This window comes from Nomascus leucogenys, chromosome 25 (genome assembly GCF_006542625.1).
Source record: "Nomascus leucogenys isolate Asia chromosome 25, Asia_NLE_v1, whole genome shotgun sequence".
NCBI lineage: Eukaryota > Metazoa > Chordata > Mammalia > Primates > Hylobatidae > Nomascus > Nomascus leucogenys.
The window spans coordinates 18,492,455-18,505,855 of record NC_044405.1 but is presented as its reverse complement, the minus strand read 5'-3'; the positions used below and the strand labels follow the sequence as shown (position 1 = coordinate 18,505,855).

Sequence of the window (13,401 nt, the reverse complement as noted above, 5' to 3'; positions counted from 1 at the left end):
CCCTGCAGGGGTCAGTCTTTGGAAGAAGATCCAACGAGGACTCAGAGTGTTGGTACCCAGGCTTGGAAAGGTGAGGCCCCTCTGACAGTTTCTCTACCTCAGCTTTTGTTTTCATTGGTCAATGCCGACATCATTTGGGATGAGCCACTCCTTTGATGGCAGCTTCCTCAGGGTACTGGGCTCTGCACCCAGTGCCCAGGGGCCCCAGTTCTGGTTGGCTGGCCTCTGCCAGCAGTTTCCTGCTTGCCCTTGGATGAGTTGTTTGCCTCGAATGGCTTCTGGGTGATTTTGAATAAGAATCTCTTTCCCCTTTAAGGCATATAATAACTTTGGTCACAAGGCAAAACAAAGGAAAGCTCTTTTTGTCAGTGGCTGGGTGGAGGGCAGGAGGACACCCGGGGCCTGACCTGTGCACAGCAGGACCTTGCTACCCCACCAGAGCGGAGTACACAGGCTGCATGTGGTAAGAAGGTTTCTCCCCACCCGACTGGCCCCAAATATGAGAAGAGAGGTGGGGCAGGAAAGCTCTTCCTTGTTTTGGTGTGACCTTCGTTCACAGGGCCAGGGTCACCTGGGAGCTGGCTCTGGGCATGGCAGGGACCCCATGACCCCATTCTCCTCATTCTATGGCAAACTGCCACACAGTGATAAGTTTCAGAACCATAAAAATGTGGCCAGAAGCAAGGATGTGGACCCAGAGTGTCCCCAGAGCCACCACATTCAAGGTGCAGGAGGATTTTTGCCTAGTTCTGATACCCCGGAGGAGGACAGAGTCCAAAGCCAGCTTATCCTTTTGGGTCACTCATCTCTGCTCAGAGGCCAGAGAGGAGCAGACACAGCTGTCTCCATTGCACAGAGGCTGGGGAGGGGTGAGAGGCTCTGTCTATGGGGCACCAACTCTGTGTGCAGTTAGACATTCAGCACGAGGCATAAAGCCTGTGTCTATGACCCCCTCTGCTGTAATGACAGGGCATTCCTTCAACAGCAAGAATTTGTGTGGGACACTTATACTTCCTGCAAGGCCCATCTTATAAGTTATTGTTTCATCAGTGTATTCATATTATCTGTCCTGAATCTTTTCCTATTAAGAAATATTACTTCTGCACTTGTGGAAAGTTTATTTTTTAAAAAACTTTATCTACTATCTTGACCCTTAAACTGTAAAGGTTTCCAAAATGGGAAACATGAGAGAGAGGGGAAAGTGAAATCTCATTTATTCGGGAAACATTTTTCTGAATACTCCATAAAACATTCAAAAACATGGAAGGAGGGCTGACTTAAGAGTCCAAAAGTTGGATTCTAATCCCGGTCTCACTTTTCTAGCTGTGTGACTTTGGGCAAATTACTCAACCTCTCTGAGCTTCATTCTCTTTCTCTATGGAAAGGAGAGAATAAGATATGCTTCATTTCGTATATTATCCAAATTAGAATGTATGAAAGAAGTTTGTCAAAGGTAAGAGACTGCATGTAGGTAAAACATTGGTATTAGTAATAAAAACAAGATAAACGTACAAAAATGACTTGGGTCATGGTTGCTATGACTTACAGCTGATAATAAAATAGCTATGGGAAAAAAGGCATGTGCTTTCTAGATCACAGGCAAATATAATTATATTTTAGTTTCAGAAAATAGAGCCAAACATTCCACTGGCCCCAGGTGCCCTCTCCACCTGCAAGGTGGGCGGACAGCGTCTCATCAGCTCAGGGCCTTTAAAAGCAGTGCTGACCAATTGGAAGGCAGAAGAGTCTCTTTCCTCAGTTTCATTGGTTGCTAGAGGTGTCAGTCATGGCCTGCCCACCCACCGCCCCTTAATAGGCTTAAATGGCTGCTGTCTATACCACCTGCTGATAATTTTTGACTGGTTTTCCTAACTTGAAAAGATGAGTGGGACCCTCTAAATTCTTCTTGTGGGGATTGGAATTGGAAGAGTGAGAGAATCAGTCAAGTGAAGGCAGGTGATACTGCAAAAAGGCCACGTAGGGTGGAGAGTACGGTGGCCCATGAGGGAGGGCCATGTGTGAATTACCGGAATGAAGCCAGGAGGATGGAAGAGGAACCCAGGAAGAAATGGAAACACTATCCGGTGAAGGCAGCGGGGGAGGCAGGGGTGTCTCAACACTGAAACCAGCTCCAGCTTTGCCACAAACTGCCCCGGGGAGGGGAGCCCTGTGTCCTTGGCAGGAGACGCCATCCCACGGGCCAGGGTCACCTGGGAACTGGCTCTGGGCATGGCGGGGACTTTTTTTGTCGATTTAATGCCATCTTGTTTAAATAACTGCCTGTTTCTGCCTCAGCATTTACAAGCGAACCTGCCTTTGTTCCATGGCCGTAGATCCCTACCCCAGTCTGCCGTGTTGAAAATGCAGATCAGGGGTGTGGGCCAAGAGTGTGGCTGCTGAAGCACAAACGGGTAACTGAAAACCCGAGCCTACCCAGGTGAGTCCCTGAATCCTCAGAAATACAGACTACACCGTGCTGTCCCTCCTGCACGAAGGGCAGTGGACACATAAATTAGCTGTGTAATAATAATAATATAAATATTATAGCAACAATAACAAAACAATAGCTAGATTCGTAGTGCCTAGTATGCAGTAGACACCAGGCTCTGTGTTAAGTGTTTTATATCAGCCCTGTGAGGTAGATAATCCAAGTATTTTACAGAGAAGGAAACTGAAGCCCAGAGATATTAAGTAGCAAAATTCCCCAGCCAGTAAGTGCAGAGCTGGCCATAGCTGAACCTCAGAGCTCAGCTCTTGAGCACTACATTAGATTGGCTTGTATTGTTGCAGAACCAACAAATCACAGACAATTAAAACCCACAGATCGGGTAAGTCAAATCACTCAGCACTTCCATATTATATTTATTTTAGCCACAGACTTCTTATGCCATGGTAAGTCCCTGAGGGTAAGGGATTAGTTTTTCTCTTTGGCCGTAACTCCCTCAGCCTTTGGCGTCAACACCTTCTCACAGTGGGCATCCAGGAAGTTTTGCTGGCCAGCTCTTCTTTCCTTCTCCCTTGTAAATTTCATGTCCCCTATGCCAAGGAATATCAGCAGCCTGACAATGAACAGTGACCGGGAAATGTATTTTTTAATTTGTGGTACCCATGGTACTTTAAAGTCCAAAAGGATTATGACTTTTTGGTTTTAAAAAACGCAAATACCACCAAAGGGCATTCTGTAAAAACTAAATCCTCTTTTCATCTTCTGGATGGCATGGCATGCATTCTTCTAGATAATTCTGTTTTTATTTTTACTTTTTTGGCACAGGTTCTCACTCCGTTGCCCAGGCTAGACTGCAGTGGCACATCATGGTTCACTGCAGCCTCGACCTCCTGGGCTCAGGTGATCCTCCCACCTCAGCCTCCCAAGTAGCTGGGACTACAGGCATGCTCCACCATGCCTGGCTAATTTTTGTATTTTTTGTAGAGACAGGGTTTTGCCATGTTGCCCAGGCTGGTCTGGAACTCCTGGGCTCCAATGATCTGACCACCTTGGGCTCCCAAAGTGCTGTGATTTTAGGTGTGAGCTACTGTGCCCAGCCTCTTCTAGGTAATTTTATATAGAAACATACAGATATAGATGTAGTTATAGGGCATGTTATACATATGGCTCCCCATCATTCTTTTTAACCCATGCACTGTAAGTTATTCAAACAATGCTCTATTGATGGAAACTTAGGTTATCATGTTTCATTTTTGGGAATAATATAATCAACCCTCTTGTACATGTGTTCTTGCACACTTTGAAGGAATAGCTCAGTAGAATATGGTCCCAGAAGTAGAATTCCTGGATCAGAGGGTGTAAACATTTTACATGTTGGTAGAGATTATCAAATTACTCTCTACAAAGGTTATTTTAACCTGCTTTACCCCAACAACACATGAGAGGATTTGACCTTGCCCTCACATCCAAAATGTGTATTTCTAAGTTTAATTGGATTCACATATGTCCTTAGCTGGACTTCTTATAGGTCCCAGATTCCTAGGGCTGCATTTGTTTGCATGGTTGACTGTCACCCTGGGAGCAGTTTTCCTGCTGAAATTAACCAGTATTGATGGAAATAATACAACGTGTGCAACAGCTTCCACATTTAAGCATTAAGGCAAAACCAAAATGAAACAAGCTAACAAAACAGAGGTGGAGATTTGTGAGTAAACAGTGAGTGTTTTGCATTCTTCCAAAAATACAAAGTCTAGAAGGTTTTCCGTATGGAAATTTCCACTAGCTTTGATATCCTGGGAATACTTTAAATTTCTACTGAAAATGTCTGGAGGAGTTATATAGATGGTAACTGAAGCCATATCGTCATGTCCTGTTAAATTGATTTACATACCTATCACAAAGTTTGGACTGCCAAGGGCCTGTAGCTCAGTTTACAGTTGGTTAAATATGGCATTTGTGATTTTTTTTTTTTTTTTGAGACAGAATCTCGTTCTGTCACCCGCGCTGGAGTGCAGTGGCAGGATCTTGGCTCACTGCAACCTCCACCTCCTGGGTACAAGCGAGTCTCCTGCCTCAGCCTCCCGAGTAGCTGGGATTATAGGTACGCATCACCACGTCTGGCTAATTTTTGTATTTTTAGTAGAGATGGGGTTTCACCATGTTGGCCAGGCTGGTCTCAGACTCCTGACCTCAAATGATCTGCCTGCCTTGGTCTCCCAAAGTGCTGGGATTACAGGCATGAGCCACCATGCCCAGCTGGCATTTGTGACATTTTTACAAAGAGTTGTTTCCTAGGCTCTGGGTCCAGTTTGTGTTCTCTCAACTAACTGGGAAAAATCAGCTTTCATAATTTCAACCAAACAGCTTCATTTCTAGAAACCCGCCAGTTGTAAGTGCAAAGATTACTCCTAAATTAATTGCAAGCAATTAAAATCTTGGGATTAATTGGAACTGAAGCAAAAGGAAAGAAATCATTTTACGATATCAAGCCATCCCTATGACTTTATACTTAAGATACAGCAACTGTGCATTCTCATTTTTTAAAAACAAATGACTATGACTGCTACAGAAATAACAATGGACAATTTTGGCCATTTTCATGCCTCATGAAGAAAGCTCTACCTCAGAAATAGGAAGAGGATAAGTCCAATAGCAGTGCAGTTTCTAATGCAACTTTGCCAAATAATGGCAAGGGTGAATGCTAAATGGTAATGATGATAATAAATGTTACTTTTTTTTTTTTTTTGAGACAGAGTCTCACTCTGTCACCCAGGCTGGAGTACAGTGGCTCAATCTCTGCTCACTGCAACCTCCGCCTCCCGGGTTCAAGCGATTCTCCTGCCTCAGTCTCCTGAGTAGCTGGGATTACAGGCATCTGCCACCAAACCTGCCTAATTTTTGTATTTTTAGTAGAGACAGGGTTTCACCATGTTGACCAGGCTGGTCTTAAACTCTTGACCTCAAGTGTTCCACCCGCCTCGGCCTCCCTAAGTGCTGGGATTACAGGCATGAGCCACTGTACCTGGCCAATAAATGTTACTATTATCAAGGGTCAATGTTTATTTAAATGAGTGACTGGTATTCTGGAAGCTGTTTTCCCACTGAAATTCCAGGAGTCATAGAAACAATGTTACCATTATCTGTTATCATTATGGTAAGAGCTTCCATTTATTAAACCCTCACTATATATAAGGCATTATGATAAGCATTTCTCATCTATTTTCCAAATTTAGTTTCTGTGAAGAAGGAAATGTAATCCCTTTTTTACACCTGAGGATGGGTGCTGAGCAGTTAAGTAGTTTGTGTGAGATGACAGGGCTGGCAAAAGTTCACGCAGGAATTCACCCTCCCCTGTCCATCTCCAACAAGGTGCTGCGTGTGTCCTATCTCAGGTGGCTCCAGCTGCAAAATGGTCCAATACCTGCTTGCATGGGGAAATCACTGAGAGATTGTATTTTATGAAGCATCCTGTGTGCAAAATGTTTTATGCATAGGAGTGGGTCAGGGTTTCTCGCTCTGAAAAACAAAACAAACAGGAATTGGAACAGGTGGAAGGCTTAAGCCGAGCCAGCTTTTTGGTCTGTTCTTCATCATGTCTCAATTTCTATAATGAAATTTTCCCACCAAACAGCCACACAAATGCCTTGGTCGTGGAGACTGAATTGGGTCTTTTCCGGAGAATGACACTTCTTCCATTGAAATGGCCCCTTTCTTGGACAGGGTGCTGGAGTGTGTGTGTGTGTGTGTGTGTCTGTGTGTGTATGTCTGTGTGTGTGTGTGTGTATACTTGTTTGCCTCGTGAAGCGGGCATTCAGGTGGTGCAAGGCTGAGAGTGACTTGTTTGGCTATTTGTGAAGAAGCTGGCAAACTTGGGCCTTCTCCCTGGCAGGGAGGAGAAAGGGCCGCTTGTTTCCGAAATATCAGCAAAAAGGCTGGTGCAGGTGGGGCCCCCATCAGTGAAAAGTTGTTGGAAGCAAAGGCTGCAGGTGCTGCCTCGGGAACACGGACGTGTGCTTCCTGGGTAGGGCGCGGGAGAAAGAGGACTGCCAATCGCCAAATAGAACCACACTGTTGTCCCAGGGGTGAATGAAAAAGATGTTTCAGTGCTGTGGACGGATCTGGATGGTTTGCCACGGAGGACAAAAAGTCTCCTATAAAATTCCATTTACATAGTCCTATCTCACTTGGGCTTTTGGTGACCAGATTCAATTGTGCTGGTGTCCCCTGTGCAGTGTGATATCATAGCTTCAGAGGAAGGCTTTATTTAGAGGTCACACTAGTTTGTCCTGGGGATGTAGTCATTTTTTGTGTCACGGACAATGTTTTACTGTGGAGATATGAGCCAGATGGCTCAGCCACTTGCAGTCCGGAGCTAAACAGTGTCTGTATTGTTGGCGAATAAACAGAATCTATTGTTTGCTGCTCATGAAACTCTAGTGCCCACCACTGTTTAGAGATGAAGTATTTAATAAATTGTTAGGTCTCGCTTAAAGAATCTGTAAAACAACATCTGAGAAGGACACAGGCCTCCAAAAATATAAATCTCATAAAAACAACAAGAACAACAACAACCTTTCTCTCCGGCTTTCTTCCTTCCCCGCCCCCTCCATCTCTTGAGGCCATTCACTCTTACAGTTGTGAAGGCTCTGATTTTGTTTCTTTCCCATGGCAATCCATATGCTAATATGAGCTGTAACCCTTGTGCAGGGCGGTGGGGGGACAACATGATGCTTGTGCTCGGCCCCCTCCAATTTTCTCACCCCCTCCAAGCCATGGCTACCTATTTGCCAACACTGAACAGAACAGTGGAGCCTTATGGGGTAGCATGTGTGTCACGGAAATGCGATTTGGGGATGCGCTTCCTCCCTGCTTCCTGAGATGATACTCTGAAGATAAAACGTGTAGTGTCTGGCAATCTCCTCTCACATGCTGAATTGGCCTCACTCAGTGGGGAAATCTGCTCACTCACCCCAAGCAACAACAACAACAACAACAAATAACACCACAGCACAGCAACCTGGAAGGACTGAAAAATATGTGTTTCCTTTTGCAGAATGAGTGTGGAGTGTCACTTTCTGAGCATTTACCACTCTTGGCCTTCCCCATCTTTTTTTTTCCAGCATGCATCTTGTCTTTCTAAATAAAGCACACTTTTCCATTTAACTTCGCCCAGCTGTGGCTGGGTATATTGCAATGTCAGAAGTATTCGTTTCCTGCCTTAATTGCAACCAGAGCCAACCTTGACTGGCAAGGAGAAAGCCACTGACAGGTTTGGGCTGTGTCCAGACCTCCTCAGACTTTCTGTCAGCCAACTGTTTGACAGTATATGCAAATGCATGCAAATGCAGGGACACTGGCCGAACACCTGCAGAAAGTGACCATCTCCACTCAGGCTTGGCCTCCCCTGTAACTGGGGGTTTTGAAATGCTGCTTGGTAGCTTTCTGTCAGTTTATTATGCATTTGTCAGCAGAACGTTGGGCTGATAAAAACACTCCTCTTTGTCCTGAAGAGCCGCAGAGCTCCATGTGGAGCTGCAAGTGCCAGGGCTAGTGGGATGGCTCCTGGCCAGCCCTTGTGAATCCTCCCCTCTGTCTGCGGGACCCGAGCGGCAGCATCCGAACTCTTGTGGGCTTGCCCGCATGGAGGAAGGCCTTCTGTTTCCCTGGGTGTAAAGATGTAGGCTTGATGGTGGGGCAACAGAGCAAAAGGCTGGCTCTCTCTAGCAGCTGGAACTTGGCGACTTTGAGGAATAATATGTCCTGGATTTTCAAAAGCCAAAGGAAAATCTGCCCGGGCTGTCAGGGAATTGGAAAGGGGGAGAGGGCCCGCCACCTCAAGCGGGAATGGAACTGCCAGCCACACACACCCCCTCCAGACTGTGGGAAGACAGCCAGGTGGCGTGACTCTGGCAGCCACTTGCCGCCCGGCCATCTCGGCTCCCATCTGCTCAGGCCTTCTCTCACTTCCCACAACTTCTCTCTTTAAGAGGTGCTAAGACCAGCCCGTCAGCTGCAATTTAAAAGTGTATGTGAGACTTGTGTGTAGTTTTGAGTTTGGCCTTTTTGAAAGTAAGGCAGGTGACCTAAGTATCGTGGCTCTAAGACCGTGAAGATCGGTGGACCAGACCCAGATTCTGGGGTCTTCCTCGATGAGGGAGAAGTAAGATAGGGACACTGCGGACTGGTGTCCTGTGTGGTCCTTAAACATTGACCACCAGAACCGGGGGAAGCATTCTGCATTTCTTTGTGCAGCCAGACTTTGGTTCTTCAGAGTAATAAGTCATTTGGGAATGGTTGTGCAAAACAGGCCTTCGAAATCTCCCCATCCTCTCTACTTAGAGGTTGGAAGTGCCTTGAAATCTGGGCAACTTCTTGTGTATTTTTGGGAACCTGAATATACACAACCTAAATATAGGAGCTTGGTGTCTTGAGTATAAATCTATAATCAACTCTGGCAAAAATCTGAGGAGTAAGCAGGTATTGCTTGTAATGAAAAACTGGGCTGGGCATGGTGGCCTGTAATCCCAGCACTTTGGAAGGCCGAGGTGGGAGGATTGATTGAGCCTAGGAGTCAAGACCAACCTGGGCAACTATTTAGCAAGACCACATCTCTATAAAAAGTAAAAAGCTTTAGCCAGGTGTGGTGGTGAATGCCTGTAGTAGTCCCAGCTACTAAGGAGGTTGAGATGGGAGGATGGCTTGAGTCCAGGAGATCGAGGCTGCAGTGAGCCATGATCATGCCATTGCACTCTAGCCTGAGTGACATAGTCAGACCCTGTTTTTTTTTTTTAATAAAAAACAACTGATATCAATGTAGACTGCTGATCCAAGTCATTTATACTCCAAAATGGATTGTTCTTTGGCCTGAGAATCATTTTGCCATTCATGCAACTAACATCAATCAAATAATTGCCTACTGTTTCTTGTATATTAAGAGAAGTGAAAAATCATGGTGAAGTCTCTTGAAATGTTTGACCCTGCAGTGTTTTCTCTCTCTAGAAGGAAGAGGCTGATCTTTGGGCTTTCCAAAAGCTACAGTTCTGGGACCTGGGAGAAAATTGGAGTGCCTGGCTTCCAAGCAGGCATAATGGCTCTCTGCAAGACCAAGTATGTACAAACACCCCTTGAGCAGCCCTGCAAGCCTGATGCTTCACCAATGGGCTCCCGGGCTTCATAACTGCTGAAAATCATGGTGTTGATTATCAGCACAATGACGGTGCCAGGTGCTGCGGGATCAGTGAGTTTTCTAATTATTGCTTTATTGCCAAGGGAGAAAGAGGGCAGCTTAAACTCAGAAATGTATGTATTAGGTGCCTGTTAAGTACCCACAATGAGCATCTGCTGTTATGGATAAACTGAGGCACAGTGGCATCAATAGAAACAACTCAGGGCATACAGTAGACCAAGGCCATTGTTAGCACTAGGACCCCAAAGTCCAGGTGCCAGTGCCTCCACATGCCTCCTCTTAAATATATCACACAGTACGTGCAATAAGAAAAACTCTTGCTGGGACCAAATATCCATAGAAAATCAGGGGGATCTGCATATCAATGATAAAGGTGATTTGAATTAGAAATATAGGAGGCTTCAAAAAGGGACAGAGATGTGATGGAGGAGGCCTCCAATCAGGCCCTCAGTTCCTTTGAGAATCCATGAGACTGATACTGTGTGTGGTTGTCATAACATCACCAAGGAACGAAAGCGGAATTTCATCAACGGGGATTTTAGACATTTTCCTAACCCCAATGTCTGGCATAAGGGTGATTAGATCCCACTCCTCTGTTCAGAAGGCCAGTGCAATTTCTATGGGTATGGTACCAGTTTTGTTTTACTGATTGGAAAGAGAGTTTGATCATACTAGCTGTAATTCATAATGTATGGGCATCTCTTATGCAAATGAGCCCACTCTTTGCCTTAAAAAAAAAAAAAGTCCGGAAAGAAATAAAATGCTACATAAATGGGACCGCTTCGTTTCTCTCCTGCTTGTTCTTTCCCTCTTTCTCTCTCTCTCTCTTTTAAAAAATAAACCGAAGGTAGTTGTATTTAAGCAGCTTTAATGTCCTTTCAGGGCTGCGCACAGGGTTGTGGTCACTCAGGCAGCAGTAACTTTGAAAAAATGACCCGTCTACACCCAAACAATAACAGAATCCCCCTTTTTATGTTGGAAACGCCCACGGCTTTCTGTGCATCTCCAGACTCCCCACGTAGATGCAACTGTTTGACCAGCCTTCTACTGAACAACTTAATTAAGCAAAAGAAAACGTGTCAGTTTCTGCCAACCTCACAAAAACAGAGCTGTGGGGGTAAAAAGGGTCGGCGAATTAACCCACATTCCTGAACGGGTTCACTAAAGCGAGGCCTGGCTTTGCAGCAATGCCAAGGGGAACCGTGCGCTGGGTTGCCATTCAGATTTATCAAGACATATTGTTCTGTAGATCATACTGAACACAATTAAAGCTGCAGTACCTCGGGGGGCTACAGCTCGGGTGTGAGCTTAGCTTAACTTAAAAAAAAAAAATCTTGTCACGACACGGTGCCTACCATTGACATTCTGCACAGTTACAGAGACAAAACAGTTCTATCCGACCATATGAAAACAGCAAGTTGTTTTTAGTTTTTTCCCCTCTTTAGTGTCCCTGCCCTCCCTCTTCCCTCGTTTTCCCTCTCCATGAAAGCACATGCAATATGCAAAGCAACTGTATACTCTGCATGCAATTTGTACTAGCCAGACCCAACCCGAATTTAATCCTTTTTTTTTTCTTTTTGTCCTGAGGGCGGGGAAGTGTCCCAGCCTAAATCCTTCTCTGGAAGCTGGGAAAGCAGAGGCCCCAGGAATCCTGTTTCCTAGCCAATTAAATTTAGTTTTCTTTTTTTCTTTTTTTTCAGGCTTGGATTTTGATTTTACTTCCTTTATGTGAAGCCAGGAGGGAGCTTAGCGCCCAGCACTCCGTGCCCCACCCCCACCACATCGCAGCCTCCCGAAGTCACCAGGAAAAGCAGGGGCTTTCAGTGGCAGCCAGAAGGAATTCAGAAACATCACATTTCATTTCGGGACGAATTGGATCAGCACCAGTTTGGTGTTGAGGCCATGAGATTGTGGCATTTTTATCCCAAATTTATCCTCTCTTGGTCTCTCTCTCAGTGTGTGTGTCTGTAGGAAGTCATCGTGTAGAATTACTCTATGAAGAAAGCATCCCACACTTATTCAATTGCATCGTCCCACATTCTGGATCAGGAGACACAGATTCAAGTCAACCTGCAGCTGCCTAATTTTGCAGGGAAGCAGCTATCCTGATGTTTGCAGGTTGGAGGCCTCCAAGTGACACACATCAGGAAGAAATGGGCTCTCCCATCCCAGATGAGCTGAAACAAACGCTTTTCTGAGGGAACAGTTAGGGATCCTATCTTTCTGAGCCTTTTTCGATGCAAGCAACCATTGATGAAGAAGCATTTATGCTTGATACCTATTGCAGGTGTTCTTCGGTGTGGAGGTGTTGTCAATGAAAGATTCAAAAGTGGTTCAATTATCAGAAGACCCTATTTGTTTGCTTTTGACCGGCTTTTGTTTGCTCTGTCACTCAGGGAGAATATAAACAACTTTGGCGAGGTAAGATGGAAAAACATTAGCCCGTACGGAAATGTTCGACGGACAAGTGAGGGGACTTGGCAGAAGTTTGGCTTAGAAGATGAATGAATAGAGCCCCGGGCAGAATGCAATAGTGGCAATAGGCATGCATTCTTTGCAGATGTGCACTGAAGGCTACAGGCTACTGTGTCTTTTTCTTCTGGCTTCTCTCTTGAGCTTCTGACACTGCACAGCAAGTGGGTCGGTCCTCTGAGAGGCTTGAAAAATGCAAAAGTTTACCGCCAACTGGTGGGAATACGTGCAACACATGCATAAGGCAGAGAGCATCAGTGGTGAAATGCAGCCTGCAGTTTCTCTCCGACAGTTATCCAGATAGTTCATCTCAAAATAATGATTTTGCCATCAACACACAGATATTGCAGGCAAAAGCCATCACAATTCAAAAGCTGTAACAAGAATGGCTTATTCTTTTAAGGGTTCCTTGTCCCATTGAGGTGCTCTAAGATCTGGGACTGGCTTATACGTTTATCTTTTTTTGCCGAACAATTCAGGCTCCAGAGGGGATTTTTCTTTTTGGTCTGAAGGGTGAAGCTTGCCTGGTCAGCAGCTTTTGCAAACTACAGCTGCTCAGTTGAGCTCGTTCCTCTGAGGTCTCTGTGCTGCCCCAAAATGGCTCTTCTGGGGCCTGATGGAAAATCTGAGCTGAGAGCTTTAAGTCGACACAATGCCCCAGAGAGACATCCGATCCTCAGGGCGGCGCACCAGCCAACTGGGCCCCTTACTCTGCCTGCGGTCCCACTCCTGGCCTTTGCTCTGGGATTCCTGCTCTCTGGGATGCCTGGACTTGTCTCCCTCTGTCCCCAGGATAGGAAGTGTCATTTTTGCCGGGGGCCCAGGGCTACTCGTTGTGTTTTCAGGGGTTCAAGTCTCCTCTCTACCGCTTCCATACTTCCATACTACCGCTTCCCTGTAGTATGATCTCAGGCAAATTATTTAACCCCCCGTACCTCAGTTTACCCATCTGTAAAAATGGGCTAATAATAGTATCCAACCTCAGGGAGCTGTTGGGAGGCTTAAGTGGGTTAATTTATGCAAAGGACTTAGAACCCTGACTGGTGTACAGTAACAATTATTATCTCCCCTGTTAGTCTTTAAACTCCTTCAAGCCTCCAGCATTGCTTTATTTATTGCAGCAAAAGTTCCAGGAGTAAATAATCCCCAGACTGTCTCCCCTCTGTTGGGTACGGCACAGGGCAGGTGTAGACTTGGCTTGCAAACCTTCCTTCTATTGATGTGGGCTCAATACCCTTGGCTTTCCAACCAAATCAGAGTGCCAGTCCCTGGAAAGATTTCCCATGACAAATGGCAG

General features: G+C 45.6%; 1 long non-coding RNA gene across 1 annotated transcript; it reads left to right on the top strand.

Annotated features, from left to right (window-relative positions):
* The first annotated feature begins 374 nt into the window (after positions 1 to 374).
* LOC105738723 lies at positions 375 to 12,365 on the top strand. The gene is made up of 3 exons (XR_001114568.1): positions 375 to 463; positions 9,446 to 9,683; positions 11,333 to 12,365. It is a non-coding gene; the product is annotated as an uncharacterized LOC105738723 (long non-coding RNA).
* Positions 12,366 to 13,401: the final 1,036 nt, after the last annotated feature.